Genomic DNA, 18,134 nt, shown 5'->3' with positions numbered 1-18,134 from the left:
ATATTTCACTAAGTCATCTCACTAAGCCATGTGTCATAAAAAAATTCATTTTTTATTATCATGTGTCACATGCTTATTAGTAAAAAAAATTTAGAAAATATAAAGTCTCAAACATACAAAATAAATTAAAAAAAATTGATTCAAACTTTTTATCTCCCTCTCATAACTTTAGTCATCAATTTACCCTATTTATTTAACTTTATTACTTTTATTTAATGATCGTATGATGATCTTTTTGCTTTCCCTTCACCATTATATAACAATCAAAATTTCCATTTTATTCCAAAAATTGGTATGTAAAGTTTACATAGATAACTATAATATTTTTTTACTTTTTTTCTTTATTGTATATTGAATTAATTAGAATCTTATTTTTTATTATTTTTTGTTTTCAAATTGCAGGATGATGATACATACTCACATAATTTAAAAATATTACCTTAAGCAACTTTTTATTAGTTGAATATACAACTCTTTTCACTATGAAGTTTTATGCGGCGGCCCTAAAACCCCATCTATAATCTATACAATCTAATTAAAGGGGTACTTAAAGTGACAAATTTAATTAAATGTAACATGAAAATTTTAATATGACGTGTATTATCAATTCATAGTTACATGGCAATGATTTCATTCACTCATCTATGAATAAGTCTATACAATTTAATTAAATGGTACCTAAAATGACAAATTTTAATGTGACAAAAGAATGTAAATGTAATAAACTTTTTAGTTTTCTCTCATCTTTATACCTATTAATAATTAATACATTCTACTAATTTAGCATATCACTTTTTTCTTAAATGATGAATTTTTGGCTTCCCTCCTCATTTATACTACCTATACACATTGCCATATTTTTGTTTACGATTATCATCTCTTGTGTTATCACAATATATCTACTTGTCTACCTGAAACACCTTTGAGATTTTATTTTGTCGGTCTAAACACTCTAATTCATTCAATCAATAAAGAGAACTTAAAATAACGCCTAAATATTTGTTGGAAGATAAACATTCATAGTCCATAATATTTAAGCTGATTAAAACAATAAATTATTAACGATCCCGTGATTTTCACGGGCTCCAAAACTAGTTATTATTTAAAAGGCATTGAATAAAAGAGGTTGATTTGTTATGAAACCGTTACGATTTTCTATCATTATTCTTGTCGAATTCCAAATGCATTTGCAAATGTCCTTCTATTTACATTTAAGATAAATAATGGGTTGTATCCTGTGAAGGATTGCCTACGTATTCATTTAAAAAAATGAAATCAAACCCTTGCGCGTAGTTAAAGTTAATGTAAAAGAATAATTGTTCTAAGCAAGAGCTTGTAATGAAATTAGAAAATAAGCATGAGCTTTGACTTACTCCTAAAATGCATTTCAGTTTATCTGATGATATGAGGATGACGAATTGTCAAAATGCAAGAGCAAGATGACATTAGCTTATTTCAGCTTGGCCAGGGGCTGTTTATTTCGTGCCACAAGAGCGACACGTGAGGTTACGCGAGGCGCGTTTTTGCTCCTACTCTAGGCATAGTAACGTTTCAGTTGGTCGAGGTTTTTTGGGTTGGAAAATTCATTCCCGTCTAAGTCTGTGATCCTAACCGCACCCCCTGGAAGTATGGACTTGACTAGAAATGGCCCGGCCCAATTGGGTTTGAATTTTCCTCGTGGATCGACAGGTAAAAGAGCTCTAATTGATGATTTGAGGACCAAGTATCCTTCTTTGATGTTCCTTGGCTTAACTCTTTTGTTGAAGGCTCGTTTGATACGTGCCTGATATGTTTGCACATTATGTAATGCATGCAATCTTCGTTTATCCAGGAGGATGAGTTCTTCATATTTATCCCTCTTCCAATCGGCTTCTGGGATTTGACTTTCGAGTAAAATACGCAAGGATGGTATTTCTAGCTCGACTGGTTATACAGCTTCCATGCCGTAGGTCAAATAGAAAGGAGTGGCCCCAGTGGGCGTCCTAATAGATGTACGGTATCCCCATAAAGCAAAAGGTATCTTGCTTGGCCAATCTCGATAGTTGTCAATCATTTTCTTGACAATTGTAACAACGTTTTTGTTTGCCGCCTCTACCGCGCCATTAGTTTGTGGTCTATATGGCGAGGAGTGGTGATGCTTGATTTTTTACTTGGCTAGCAATTATTCAGTCTTAGCTTAGAAATGTGATCCATTGTCACTGATGATCTCATGTGGGCAACCGTATCGACAGATGATGTTGGTTTGTATGAACTTTGCCACGTTCTTGGCTGTAAGACTGGTGTAGGAAGCCGCTTCTACCCACTTGATGAAATAATTGATTGCTACTAGGATGAAACAGCGACCTCCTGTTCCAGCTGGAGTGATCTTGCCGATGATGTCAATTCCCTAAGCAGAAAATGGCCAGGGAGATGTCGTAATGTAAAGCAATGAAGGAGGGACATGTTGCATATTCCCGAAGATTTGGCAATTGTGGTAATGTCTTACATATTTGATGCAATCGGATTCCATTGTGGTCCAATAATACCCCAAACGTGTGATTTTCTTTGCCATCATGAGTCCACTCATGTGAGGGCCACATTCTCCATCATAGACTTATTCCATCACTTTTCGTGCCTGTGAATGATCAAGACAGTGTAGGATTACACCAAGAGGTGTTCTTTTGTATAACTCTCCTTGCATGAGAACGTATTGGGAAGCTAGTAAGCGTATAGCGCGTTGTCCCCTTTTGTCCATATCCGGTGGATAGGTGCCGTTGAGTTTGAAGTTTAGGATCGCTTGGAACCAAGGTTCCTCTGTGATTTCCTCTTCATCGGTGATTTGGTGCACATAAGCTGGCTCTGACCGTCGTTCGATGCATAAAGGCATTTCTACCATGCTATCCGGCATATTAATCAAAGATGCAAGTTTTGCAAGAGCATCTGCAAATTGATTCTCCTCTAGGGGTAGGTGTAGGTAGGTTACTTGATCGAAGAATTGGGCAATTTGGTCTATTCTGGCTTGAAAAGGTGTAAAGCTTTCACTTCGGATTTTCCAGGATCCCGTAATTTGGTTGATGCTCAAAGATGAATCCCTATGCACTCGAAGATTCTTGATGTCTAAACTTACTGCTGCTTGTAATCCAATGAGACAAGCCCCATATTCTGCAGCGTTATTTGTCACCTCGAAGTCGAGTTTGACAGAGATTAGTGTATGCTCGCCTTCAGGAGAAATGAGCAATACTCCTATTCCAAATCCTCTTAAGTTCGATGCTCCATCAAAATAAAGGTCCCAGGAGTCTACATCGGTTTGGAGTATATCCTCATCCGGAAACGACCAGATGTCTATCGTTTGTGTATCATTAATGGGATTTTCTGCGAAGAATTCGGCAACGGCGCGCCCCTTTATAACTTTCAGAGGTACATACTTGAGATCGAACTCTGAGAGCATCAAAGTCCATCTTGCTAAGCGTCCATTGAGAACGGGTTTCTCGAAGAGGTATTTGACAGGATCCATTTTGGAGTATATTTTGACGGAGTAGCTAAGGATGTAATGGTATAGCTTCTTTGTTGCCCACACAAGAGCGAGGCATGTCTTCTCGAGTGGTGTGTATTTGCACTCGTACTCCAAGAACTTCTTACTAAGGTAGTAGATAGCTCTTTCTTCTTTTCCTACGGTTTGAGCTAGCATGGCGCCCATGGCCGTTTCAGTTACCGTGAGATATAATCCAAGAGGTTGATCTCGTTGAGGTGGAATGAGCACTGGTGGTTTGGCTAGTATTTCCTTGATTCGGTCGAAAGCCTTCTGACAGTCATCATCCCACATGGTGTGATCTGTTTTCTTTAACTTCTTGAAGATAGGTTCGCAGATCATGGTGAGTTTCGATATGAATCGACTTATGTATTGCACCTTGCCTAGGAATCCTCTAACTTCTTTCTCCATTTGAGGTTGCGGCATTTCGATTAGAGCTTTGATCTTAGAATGGTCTATTTCTATTCCTCGTTGGCTAACAACGTATCCCAGGAGTTTACCAGATGTTACTCCGAATGTGCATTTCTGAGGATTGAGCCTCATGTTGTACTTCCGTAGCCTTGAGAAGAATTTGCGAAGGTTCGCAATGTGCCCCTCTCTATCCTTGGACTTGACAATCATGTCATCTACGTATACCTCAACTTCTTTATGCATTATGTCATGTAAGAGTGTAGTTGCGGTGCGTTGGTATGTAGCTCCGCCGTTAATTAACCCAAACGGCATAATCGTGTAGCAATAGGTTCCCCATTGAGTGACGAAGGCGGTCTTATGCATATCTTCTATGGCCATCTTGATCTGGTTATATCCTGCGTATCCATCCATGAAGGATAGTAACGCGTGATCTGCTGTATTATCCACCAATATGTCGATATGTGATAGAGGAAAGTCATCCTTAGGACTTGCTTTGTTTAAGTCCCTAAAATCAACACAAACACGGATTCTCCCATCTTTTTTAGGTACGGGTACTATGTTAGCTACCCAGTCTGAGTACTCGGAAACTTTGATGAACCCGGCTTTGAACTGTTTATCGACTTCTTCTTTGATCTTGAGAGCCCATTCTGTCCTCATTCGACGAAGCTTCTGTTTCACGGGTTTGAAACCCGGTTTGATTGGGATTCTATGCTCTGCGATGTCCCTGTCGATCCCTGGCATGTCTTTGTAGGACCAAGCAAAAACGTCTTTGAACTTGTGTAGGAGGTCTATGAAACTGGCCCTTTCGGTAAAGCTTAAGGTCGTCCCTATCCTAAGTTCTTGGAGTTCTAGTTCGGTTCCTACGTTGATGGGTTCAGTGTTTTCTATTACTGGTCCCCCTTCCCCCTCTTGTAGTATTTCTTTGGCTATGTAGGGAGTTATCTCGATCGAGTCTGGGTTTGGGTCATCCTCAGTATCAACGTAAACAGAATTACATGCAAAATAACATGAAGAGTAAGCAGAACCTGATTTATTCATATTAAAGTTTGAGAAAAGTTGAAACAAATAAGCCATCTGATCTGTAGTCAGTGGCGGTAAAGGGACAGCCGTTGGGACATTTCCCGAACTACTGTTACTACTTGATGCTAAGCTAGGAGAAATAGGGGGAATGGGAATGACGACAGGAGGAGACTCTCTAGGAACTTCTCTAGACTCCGACTCTAACTCTGACTCGAATTCATCATCTTCTGGTTCTCCTTTGAACATCTCTCCTTCTCCAGTGGTGAGCTTGAAGAGTCTTCCTTGATTGTTTGTCCACTTGATCGACTTTCTCCATCCTTTCTGTTGATTGGTGTTGGTTTCTATGATTAACGCGGTAGGGTTGAAGTGATTGTCTTGAAGTATCATGGTAATGATCTCTTCCTGCGTGGCTCTAACAAATCGATCTTCTCCAAATAGTAGACTAACAGCTTGTTCGTCTAAGAAAGGTGCTTGACGAGTCTTGACGGTAGGAACCGTTTCTGGAGGAATGAAGTAGCAATCGTGAAAGATCTCGATTCCGGCTAGCTTCCTTTCGAGATAGTGCCAAGGTTCGGGAAATACGTGAAAGATATCTTGACTTCCTTCCCTAACGAAGTATCCATTTAGGGTAGGGAGGTAGGGTCGCATTTGGATTCCCATATTTTTACGGTTTTGAACTTGAGCGAGCATCTCGAGAACTTCCTCTTTAGTGGGTTTGTATCCTAGTCCAAGTGGTATTCTTTGTGAGTTGCCTTCTTTGTAGGGTGCAAAGGTATTCCTTCGGATAGGATTCAAAGGCATTCCCGGGAAGTATCCCTGGGATTTGAGCATGTGGTTGACCACTAAATTAGAGTAGGGATTGAAGTATAAGGGTGCCAACTCACTTTGTATGACATTTATGCTATGGAAGCCCCCAAGTTTATATACTGGATCCGCAAGGACTTGATTACTTGACTTCTTTTCGATTATTGCCTTGATGGGTGACGAAGTGATCGTCACCACTTTACCATTTAGTGGGATTTTGATTTTCTGGTGGAGGGTGGATGTTACCGCTTTCGAAGCGTGAATCCAAGGTCTTCCCAAAAGTATGTTAAAGGATGCTTCAATGTCCGCTATTTGGAAGTTAACCTTTCACTCAATCGGCCCTGTGGCTATGGTTAGTTTAACAAGTCCTGCTACCTTTCATCGTGTACCATCATATGCGCGAACACCTTGGTTGGTAGGGGTCCAATCCGACTCTTTTATGCCCAATTTGTATGCCGTTTTCAAGGGTATTACATTGACTGCGGAGCCATCATCTACCAAAGTCATTGGCACATTCTTCTTTAAGCAAATGACAGTGATATAAAGAGCCAAGTTATGACTAGCACCGATGGGTGGCAAATCTTCATCCGAGAAAGTAATAGGATTACTTAGCTTTGGTGATTCTTGGAAGACCAAGTTGACTACGTCATCGGGTGTGGAGTTATGTGCCATATTTAGTTTGGCCAAGGCTTGCAGTAAAGCTTGGCGATGTGGGAATGAGCTTGCCACTAGTTGCCAGACTGAAAGATCAGCCTTTGTCTTCTGTAGTTGCTTTAGCAAATGGCCGGTAGAGTCATCTTCATTATCATTTGGTGTGACCACATTGGTTGGACCATTCGCTATGGGACCATTTTGAGAAGTGTTTTGGTATGGGTGTCCCGAACGAGTAAGGTGGTCTACATCTTGATCTTTACAATTTTGGACTATTTGCTCACTGATTTTGACTAGGTAGTGTTCAGTAAGATACTCATCTTCATCATCATCGGCCCATATTCCATTGACAGTAGCAAGTTCCCTCATTCTTATGATTTCAGCCTCCAATTAGATAATTTGGTCGACTAGTTCATCAACCATGGCTACTACTTCTTGCATCGTAGTGTTTTGAGAGAATACTAGTGGTGCACGTTCTTTAGGTGTTGCGTTGGGATCACGTAGGGTTGCCACTGCACTCTCTAGTTCCATGACTTGCCTATCCACACTTTTTACCCATGCAATGAAATCGGTGATGGTTGGGGAAATGGTAGAGTAGTTCCCTTCATTCTCTATTGCATGAATTTCATCTTCGACTGGAGAAATGAGGTGTGAACAATATATGGTAGATTCTTCACTTGTAATCACTAGAATTCCAAGAGGATTCTGAGTGTTGTTAGGCTTACCTCCAGGCGGTATTGGTAGGCGACCGTCTTCAATCATGTCTTGAAGCACATTTTTCAGTTTGTAGCATTTCTCTGTATCATGTCCCTTACCTCTATGGTATTCGCGATGCGAATTCTCATCCCGAACTTGGATTTCTTTTCTCGGTTCGGTGCGGGGGCCTATGGGTTGATGTTTACCCAGTTTCATCAACCTTTTTAGAGCATTGGAATATGTGTCCCCAATATTTGTGAATTTCCTTGGTGGGGTACTCTTCTTAGATGGCTCGAGAAGGTTAACTTTATCAGTTTTGCTATTAAAGCCGTAAGAACGACTTGTTGAGCCTTGATATCCACGACCTACCGTTTTGGACAAGAGCCCTTTACGGATGTCATCTTCGATCCTTGTTTATAGTACAGTTAAGTCTTTGAAGGTCTTAATGTTTTGGTACCTCAAATGACTTGCATAGATGGGCTTTAGGTTGTCCACGAATTTCTCCATGAGGGTAGCTTCATCTGGACGTTCAACAAGTTGAGTACTAGTCTTCCTCCACCTACTTAGGAAGTCGGTGAAACCTTCTTTGTCATTTTGGGTAAGAACCTCTAAAGTGCGCGTGTTGACTGGGATTTCAGCATTATCTGCATATTGCTTGGCGAACTCAATTGCAGCATCGTCCCAGGTATCAATTTTCTTGTGCTCTAGAGAATAGAACCATTGTTTTGGGATAGTGTCAAGAGATGAAGGAAAGATCCTTAAGCACATCTCGGATTTAATACCTTTGATAGACATGTAATCCTTGAAAGCACGGATATGGTTCAAAGGGTTTTCATGCCCCTTGAATTTAGGGATATCCGTCATGTTGATGTTGGTTGGCAACTTGGAACTCACGGCTTCATATTTGCGACTATTTTCCCTATAAATGTCATCCCCTTTGAGATACATCAATTGTTCCTCCAAGTATTGGAGCCATTTCTCAGCTGTAGTCATACCTATGGGAGGGTTTTCGTCCCCGAAGTTATTCACAAATTCATCAGACACTTCACTTTCTCGAGGAGGCATCCTCGTTTCCACGGCATATATTCGGCCCTCGATTGTGTCAAGGCGATCATACACTTGGTCTTGAGTTACTTGGAGACGAGCTAATGCGGCTAGGATTTGATCATTACCATTCTGGGGTTGGTTGTGGCTCACGTCGCTTGTTTCAGGCATCTTGGAAACTGGATGAGAGATCGACGACGAATCAAAACACGATCGACCATTTTAGCACACTTACTCGAAAAGAGAAATGTTTGGACTCGTGAAGTGGAAGTGTGCATCTTGTGTCAAGTGAGTTTTGAGGAAATGACAAAGTTTGAAAATGTTGGTCCTAGTCAACTTTAGTGTAGTTGTAGGAGTGGACTCGAAGTGAGGTTTTGAAATGGGTTTTGAGGCCGAATTTTGACTCGACAATTGGACAGAGTTTCGACCGGTTTTGCGCTAATATTAGGCCTATGTTTCGAAAATTTTACATTTAAAAAGGGATTTTGATTTTACAAAAATCGTCATGGTTTTGTTTAGAAATGGTGATCACATATGGTACAAACATTATACAAGCATTATAACGGGATGCTGAGTGCATTTAGAAGGGTTTTGGTTTTAAAGGGTGGGTTGCCATACCGAACAATCAAACCCGAGGTCTGTGGAGAGGCTCGTACCAAACAAGAGTAAGGCCGATTCCTAGTCCATTTCCTCAAGTAGTGAAAGTCCTTGATACAAACAAGAGTAAGTACCATGGTATGGATGACGTCAATCGTTATCCATCCTTAGGCCCAAATAACAATTAGGACCGTTTAGATGGGACGATTGGTCGAATGGGTTGGGTTGGGCCTAGGAAGGCCGAATGAAACGATCTAGGAAGACCGAGTTATGAAAACCGACAATTGTCTTGTACAAACTATTCCCTAACCTTGTTCAAGTTTCACCCTTTTGGCTACACGTAAGTGTATTATCCCCAGAGGAGTCACCAAACTTGTGGACACGGGCCCACGGGGGCGAAAAGTGAAGCAAGCTTTTCCTCTTTGTTTGTTTGCATTTGTGGAGTCGCCACCAATTTATTGTGGAAAATTGAAAACCATTCAAATACCTCGTGTCATGTCAAGACACAAAGTAATGACATGAACACTAAGCACTCGTTACCCTTAGCATTCTATGTCTAGAGTGACTCTCGTGGATGCCAATGAACACGGATGTTCACAGAGATCTGGAGTAAGGGGTGAGGGTACGTATTAGGAAGCTCTTTGGATCGAACACCTAATCCTGCCCGCCTCGATAGCGGCCTCTACTAATGATTAGGGAAATTATCTATACTCGATATATTGTCGATTATATGCATGCAATGCAACATCCAATAAATTAATCCTAGCATGTGAGAATTAACTAAGTCGGTTAACACGTAATTTAACATACAATTAATGTCGAGGTAGAAATTTAGGTTAATTGCATGTGAGAGCATACAAGCAACACAATAAAAGAAATACAATAATAATACAATAAAGGAAAATTACAATAATTACATCGGATTTATTGATTTATGTCGAAAATACATTTAAAACGGATGGTTTTAGAAAAGAAAGAATAAACGAATAAACGAACAGATTATGGATGATATTAGGATTCATAGTTAATTAAACACGAAATTAATAAACTAGGTAAGGGCAGAAATGGGAGTTCAGGGACAGAAATCAACCGGGAACAGGCGCAGCAGAGCTGCATCCCTTGGAAGAGGCGCAGCAGTCTCTGCGTCTGTTCCTGGGTTGAGTTCTGGCTGTGAAGCCGGAACCGCATCTCGTTAATGTTCATTGGTGAATTTAATGGTCGATTAATGGTATTTGACTCGGATGGAAGTGATTAACATATTATTTACATGTGAATGAGGTCATGAAAACGATAAAACATGAATGAAACTGATTAGGAACGAATTAATTACAAGATTAATACAGTTAATTATAAGAATTAAACAAACTAAACAAATTAATTATTAAACAGGTTATTAATGATGAATTAATGATGGTGACGGTAAATAACAGATCCAAGTATATCAAAGATGAATTCCACAGATTCAATATGGGTAAATCGAATCTCTAAAACCCGAATTGACTTAATGACGAAAACCCACAAATATGGATTATAAGGGATTTAAGTCGGGATTTTGAAAGATGAATTAATTAATGATGATTAATGAATTACATGTCAAAATTATCTTATTCAAATTGTTATGTTTATGAAAGAATGAACAATTGATAACAAAGCGAAAAACAAAAAGACGAACAAAAGACGAAGGAAGAAGAAAGGAAGCAGAAACTGCGGCAGCCTCACGAAGAGGCGCAGCAGGTGTTACGTCCCTTCGAAGAGGCGCAGCAGTTGCTGCGTCCTTTCTCAACGGTTGTATTCTGATAATCCGTAAAAAGGGTTTGAAACATGGTTTTACAAATCGGTTTTAAGAATACTTTCGACATAAATATTACAATATTAATTACGATAATAAAGAACAATAAACAAAAGAAGGATTTACACCCTCAGACTTACATGTTTGACGAAACGAGATGAACTAAGTTAACGTTTAGTGATGCTCGACTCGAATGTACGACGAAAGTGCCCTCTAGGAGGAAAAAGAATAAGATTGATTAATGTTGATTGATGTGGAGTTGGTCAAATTGGTCGGTCATGCAAAACGAGGCTGGTACTCAGAAAGATCCGAGCTTACGTGGTCGAAAGTTTAAGCACATAGGCGCCAAAAAGCAAGAGCGTGGTCTAGAATGCAAAGGGGTAAGAGAAGCGCGGATACTCGCGTGAGAAATATGTGAGACCGAAGGTCTCTATTTATACTAATCACACGAAAGAACTAGGGTTTTCGGAGAAACTTTGGAAGTGAATCTCGAAAAGATACGAAAAAATACGCAGAAAAGGACTGAGGAAGAGGCGCAGCAGGCACTGCGTCCCTTGGAAGAGGCGCAGCACTTGCTGCGTCCTTTCCTCAGTGGTTTCCTCCTGCGGAAGAAAGATTTCTGTGTTTCTATTATGGAATAGCGGATTAATTTTGTTTCCTTAATATTTTGTGTGAATATTACGGGAGATATTTTACCAAAGATCAAAAGATTGGAAAATATGGAATAGAAATATCCGGAACATTCCAGAACATTCTGACTCGGTTATTAGAAAATGAAGACGGTTTTTGACCCGGACTCCAAATGTACTTTAATTACTACCAAAACGACCGTATCGGCACGTAGATGACAATTAAGAGGTAGATACAAGTGTTTGAGCGATCACTTGACGATAAACTTATGAACTGTGACAAATCATTCCGTATACCAAACATGCGGCCCAATCATCACCGGGTGGTTTGCGGAAGGTGCAGAAATGAGGTATCTACAAACGTCCAGCTATACCAACGACATATACAACGGGCATTCAACAAGAAGGTTAAACCCAGGAACATCCAGGAGGGCGACTTGGTCCTCAAGTCGGTTCGAGCACCACTACCCGTCGATCCGAGGGGAAAATTCAAAGCCAACTGGGCCGGGCCATACCTGGTTAAGAAAATACTTTCGGGGGGCGCAATGAGACTGAGTGACCTAGACGGGGAGGATTTTACAAACCCGACCAACCTAGACCAAATCAAGAAATACTACCCTTAAGCCGTAGCAACCAACGACCTAACCCTAGTTTTACAACTAGCAACCACCTTAACCCTCTTCAAGTCAAGTTCCTCAACGCGTTCTGATTTGAATTTGCATGTTTTATCGAGTCTAAGTGGCGGCACCTTGCCCGTTTCAAATGTCCTTTGATCTGTCAAAGGCAACATCCATTTGCACTCAAACAAAACCCTTGAACTACGAGCATGGTTTGATTTCACCTCTTCAGGTGGATACGTAGGCATTCCTTCTTATACATGAGGGATACAACCACAAAACCCAATCAAAAATTACAAGACATTTCGAACTACGATCATGGTTTGATTTCGCCTCTTCAGGTGGATACGTAGGCAGTCCTTTCTTATACAAGAAGGATACAACCATCCCATTAATCAAAAAAAAATATCCCCATAAAAAAAATCCCTTTTCCACAAAAATACGAAAGAAGCCTTTCTCCCTTCCTACAAAAATCCCACTTTCCGAGTGCAAATGTTTAGGACGATTCAAACCGAATTGCCTTTACAAAATGGATGGAAGAAACAAGCATTCACAATTTTGACACGAGCAATCCTCTTATTTAATTAATAATGGGAGGGATTACAATTTCAACGACAAATAAAGCTCGACGAGTCTACAACTTGTCAAAGCTAAGGTGTCGATTAAAACACCTCACATAATAAAACTAGCACAAAACACACAAAACATAGCTAGTACAACATAATAAAAACTCACAACAATAATACAACATAATAATAAAGCGGGTAATGGAGGTCTTCACTCTTCCGTTCTACCCTTGCCTTTTCCCTCGGGGTACATCTTCCCCTTGTTCTTCTTGTTGGCCCGCCTAGCTTGAACTTCCTCTTCGGAACGGATCCTCAACGGATCTACTACGGCAACGGCCTCCAGTCTCTTGCAAGACCCCATGTTCGGCCCAAAACGAGCCCACACACGGCCCACTACATTTTTAGGACCCGAGCTTCTCCTCTTTGGTGGCCTCATCACATCCGGCCTAACTCCATCAACATAATCCTCAAAGAAGGCACGGTTGGCCTTGCCAACCTCTCGATACTTCAAGTCGACGACCTCGTCCTTACGGTATTTGGACATCTCTTCCAAGGATGAAGCTCTTGACCACTTGACATAAGCGGGAGTCACCAATGTCGTGGCAACAGGGTTTGGAACCTACCAAAGCGGCCGAGCGGCCCACCATCTTTCGAAGACCTCAACAAGCTCGGAGTTTCGGAAAACGTTCTCTTGGACAAGAATATCTTGAGCGGGCACCTTTTGTTGACGCCCCATTTACCTCATGAGCCTTTCGGGATAGATGAAGGAAACAACCTTCAAACCCACCACCATCAAAGAACGAGGACTAGCACCCGAAGTGGGCAACTGTTGGAGCTAGTGTCCTCCACGGTTAGTGTGATAACATGTATAAATCTCTTATAGGTTCACAGGGTATACTTAGTATTTTATCAGTTGATTAACATTTACTAATAACGGTTGGCTTGCTAGAAGTTTGACGTTATTATCATACTGATGGCGGTGATCAACTGGTCCCTAAAAGTCACACCTAAAGGATGTGTTTGAGAGATATGATTGTGTGAAAATATAATCACATTGATGCGTTATATGACTAAAAGGTTAGTCCATGTATTTGACTAAAAAGTTAGTCAATGTGATGATGAGTCGATTATTTAATTCAATTAAATAATATCAGCTGAGACGAATTAATTGTTAATTCGTAAAATTGAATATAAACCGTTATATTTAATTAATGTATATAATGTTAGCTTAAACGAATTAAGATGTTAATTCGTAATTAAACGTAATCGGTTATATTTAAGGATTATTTGACAAGAATAATCCAAACTATGGACGCTCTTCTTATAATAATCTCAACTATATTTAATCTCATAATAAACCGTACTATTAGCTTCATCTACTCATAATGCACTCGATAACTTGCTACCTCTTCATCAGGTCACCCTCTCACAACAACAAAAAAAAAATTACTCGCACTTCGTCCCTTCACCCTTAAGGCCTTAACTCTTCATCAGACTACCAAGTACCAACCAAACACTTAAAAAACACCTTCACACCAGCGACATGCTATTGTAACCGCCAGTCGCCACCACACCCTCATCTCACCATACCAGTATACCACCACTTAACTCTTATCCCCCACAACTCACCGGAAGTTTTCCTTCTTTCCTGAAAACGATGTCACGCTATCGAAAATTGACGCCATCAATTTGCTAGAAATATCGCCTGGAATCGATCATCACCCTCGAAAACACCATTTATTTCGCCTGGAGTCAGTCTCTCGAGTTGTCGGCTTCGACATGCTTGATGACGGTGGATTGTTTTCTAGGTTTAATCCACCACAGCCGCCCATTAAATTAAGCAACTTGGATTTGGGGATGATGATGTCGATGTTGATAGAAGTGCAGTAGAAGATCAAGTAAAATCACCATATGAATATCGCTTAATTAATAAATTAATTATTTATTTGAATGGTGTGGGGATTAAGATGCATCTATTCTTTTCCCATATTTCTTAATGTTGGGTTGATTCTAATTAATCGTTAAAGTGCTTCTTTTGAGGAGAAACAAAAATTGTGGTTTTTATTTGGATTAAGTTACAAAAACAAAGAAAGAAGGGCAGAAGATAACTAAATGAGGGTAGCAGTTTTCTAAGGTGGGAGGTGATGTATCATAGGTGGGTGTTTGTTTTTTATGTTCGCTGGAGTGGGTGTGGTGTTAAGCAGGAGCGGTGCGGAATGGGCTTTCTGGTGGGTCAGGGGGATTGTGTTGGGTTGGCGCTAGGTGGGTAACATGGATGATCGACAGAGGGGGATGGTTGTGTTACTGGCGTGAATGATCGGCAGGAGTGGGAGTGGATGGTGGGGTGGTTTATTATCATTATTTTTATTTGTGCCACGTCATCAACCAGTCATCTACAACCTGATATAACAGGTCAAGTTTAAGCGGATCTATTTTGAGAAGAGTGTATATAAAGTTGGGTTTATTTTAGGTTAAAATGTAGGTCAGATTATTTTGAGAAGACGGGTAATAGTTTGGATTATTCTTATTAATTAACCCTATATTTAATTAGCAAATTATAAATATGCGATATTTATAGTTAATGTATATATTATACGAAATTGTCATAATAAATGTTGACAGACATTTATGATATTAATAAATCGACTACAAATTGTTGTGTGTGGACTTATTAATACATGACGACATAAATGATAATTATATACACATTTTATACAATATGATAACTACCAAAAATAAGAAGATTTTTTCTCCTTATTTTGGTGTTACACGGTTTAACAAAAGAAAGAGAAGAAAAATATCTTCCCCTTATTCCTCCTATTTTCGGTTATATTAGGTGAGAGGGAGGATTATTTTTCTCACTTGATTTTGACCAAAAACACTCTCATCAAAACCCTAAAAATAATTAGCAATTAGGGATCTCTTTCTAGCAAGAACAAGGGCATTTCTCAAAGCATTTTGGGTGCAACGATTAGGAGAATATCGATCTCGATATTTGTTCTTAGGCCAAATTGCTAGGACTAAAGGTTAATTCTAATCTCTATTCTTTTGTTTATACAATTCGTTTATGACTAGCAATTTCATATTTCATAATTTCGTTATAATCCGAAATTTTCTTGATAAAATATACCGATATTTCTCACAAGTGGTATCAGAGCATAGGCCACGAAATTATTTTATATGATTTTCATAAATGGATTAAAACAAAAAAAAAATTGGAAAAAAATTTCAGCCGAATGTTTTTTTTTTTTTTTTTATTTTTTTTTTTTTTTTGCCGAGAGGATTTTTTTTTGCTTTTGATGTTTTGTTTCCATTTTGATTTATTGATATTGTTGTTTTAATATGTTAAGATGATAATATGATAAATTTGTAGATGTTTTGATTTAATAAGAATTAAATTGAAATGTAAATGGAAATCGTTTTGTTTAATGATGTTCATTTGTTTTGCTATCTAGTTTTGGCATACTTGTTGTTAAAGAATCATGATTAATTAATTTAACAATGTTCAAATCAATTGTGATGATCGATTTAATCATAATTTGGATATTCTTTTTAAGAGGTTAAATTGAATCATCTAGTTTGATCTATGTTTAAATTAAACATTAATGATTATGCCAATCTTGTTCTAGTAGCAACATTAAACAAATTTGTTCATTTTAAAAGGGTTGTTTTCGAAAAGAAAAAAAAACTGTTTTTTCGATTTTATGGGCAAATGCCGACAGAAAAAAAAAACTGTTTTTTTTTTTTTATTTTATGGGCAAATGCCGAGAGAGAAAAAAAAAAAAAAAAAAAAAACTGCTTTTTTGTTTTTTTGAGGAATGCCGAGATCTATTATAAAAAAAAAAAAAAAAAAAACTGTGTTTTGGCCAATAATTATTATACATTTAATCTATAATGTATGATTGTTAGTTGTGAAAAAGTTCACAAATTTTTAGATACGCAATTATTTTAAAGTGGTTTAAAATAATGTTAGATTAATTCATATTACAAGTTAATATGTATTAAGATTGGAATTATTGTGAATAATTTTAAAATAGGTGGTTTGGATAAATTACTCTACATAATTAAGGAATTATGTCTTGAATGATTAATTTATAGTTGATGCATTTTATTTAGTTGTATGAATTGTTGAATGGTTTATTTACGTATTTTTGCAATCGGTTGTAACTTATGTATTACCTAGTGTGGCCTTAGTTGATTATGTTTTCGTAATGATGGAAACATAGTCTTGATGTAATTTTGAGATCTCGAATCTCCTTTGGTTTTCTTTAGTATTATGGTTTTGAAATTAGAATGTAAATAGGTTTATTTTGTAATTTTTTAATTGTAATTTTGAGAAGACTAAAGATGGAGATTGGATTGCTCACTCCCGCTACATGGGCCAAGATGGAACATCAAGACAAGCTTCTCGGGTCCTAGGAAGGATTCCAAAGTTGTATTTATGTTCATTTTGGTAGATAGGCCACACTAGGACTTTGTTTTTGTTTTCGTTTTTCATTCTTGTTGCTTTTCTACACATGATAGTTAGTGCATCATTTTCCGCCTAAACCAAACCACCTACTTATATGCATGAAAATTGACTCATATAGATTGAATGTTAGTTATCATTGGCATAAAGATGTCACACTATTTTAAGCCATCATCTTAGTTTATTCATTCACGCATGCTAGATATTAGTTCACTTAAAATGAATTAAAATAAAGTTGATGGGATCTCCCTCTAAAACTAAAATTGAGACTAGTCTTTACAGGCCAAACAACTATGAATCCCTTCTTCGTCGGTAGGCATATAGGACCTTACTCTCCATATGACCCCTTCTACGTTGGGTAAGTAGTTTGTGTTGACTTATTTTACCTCAACATTATAATCCGAAGAGTTTCTCGTGATTATGATGGACTATAGATAGAATTTACAGAAATTTATCAACCAAGAATTCTAACAGTAGAATTAGCCAAGAGGTTGGTTTATCAATTTACAGATAATTGAGTCTTGGGATCATTTATATAATTCTTGAGGGAGGTCAATTGTATAAATGCTTGAGTCTTCGCATTATAACAGTTTTTGCATTAGACTTAAATCATAACGATGAGTATGCTTATTATGTTTTTCTTCTTCTTTTCGCAGTGTAGAATTCGTTTTATATTGACAATACTGCTTACAACAAATGGCTGGAAATAATGATATCCCTATGCCAAGTGCCACACTTGCACGCGAGTCCTGGCTCAAAACTTTCATGGACCACATGAATCAATCCACACGACTGAAGAATGACGGGTCCAACTTTGCGGACTGGGAGGCATCATTACGGAATGCTGCCATTGCTGACGGTAAGCTCAAGTACTTAACTGAGCCAATACCGCCAAACCCAGGCCCCAATGCAAGAGCTAACTAGTCACTTGCTTACAGTGACTTCGTCATGGAAGCGCGTGCGATAAAGAACATACTCATTTTTGCAATGGAAACCAATTTGCAAAGACGCTTCATTGCCCAAGGTGCAAACAAGATTTTCACCACGCTCACTAATGAGTTCTCAAAAGCACCGAGAATCGTTACGTATGAGCATACCTGTCGCTTCTTTGATGCGAGACTCCAGAAGGGCCAACTGGTTAGCCCACACATTCTTAACATGATTGAGAATGTCGAGAAACTGGAGGCACTTGATTGAAAAATCAGTGAGAGCATAGTCATTGACCGTATGCTTCATTCACTTCATGATGGTTTTGCCCTCTTCAGGGCAAATTACTACATGAATGACATGAAGAAAAGTCCTCATGAGCTACACTCACTTCTCGTACAGACCGA

The sequence above is a fragment of the Silene latifolia genome, chromosome X (genome assembly GCF_048544455.1).
Source record: "Silene latifolia isolate original U9 population chromosome X, ASM4854445v1, whole genome shotgun sequence".
In the NCBI taxonomy this organism is placed as follows: domain Eukaryota; kingdom Viridiplantae; phylum Streptophyta; class Magnoliopsida; order Caryophyllales; family Caryophyllaceae; genus Silene; species Silene latifolia.
Note: the sequence above shows the minus strand (reverse complement) of the source record.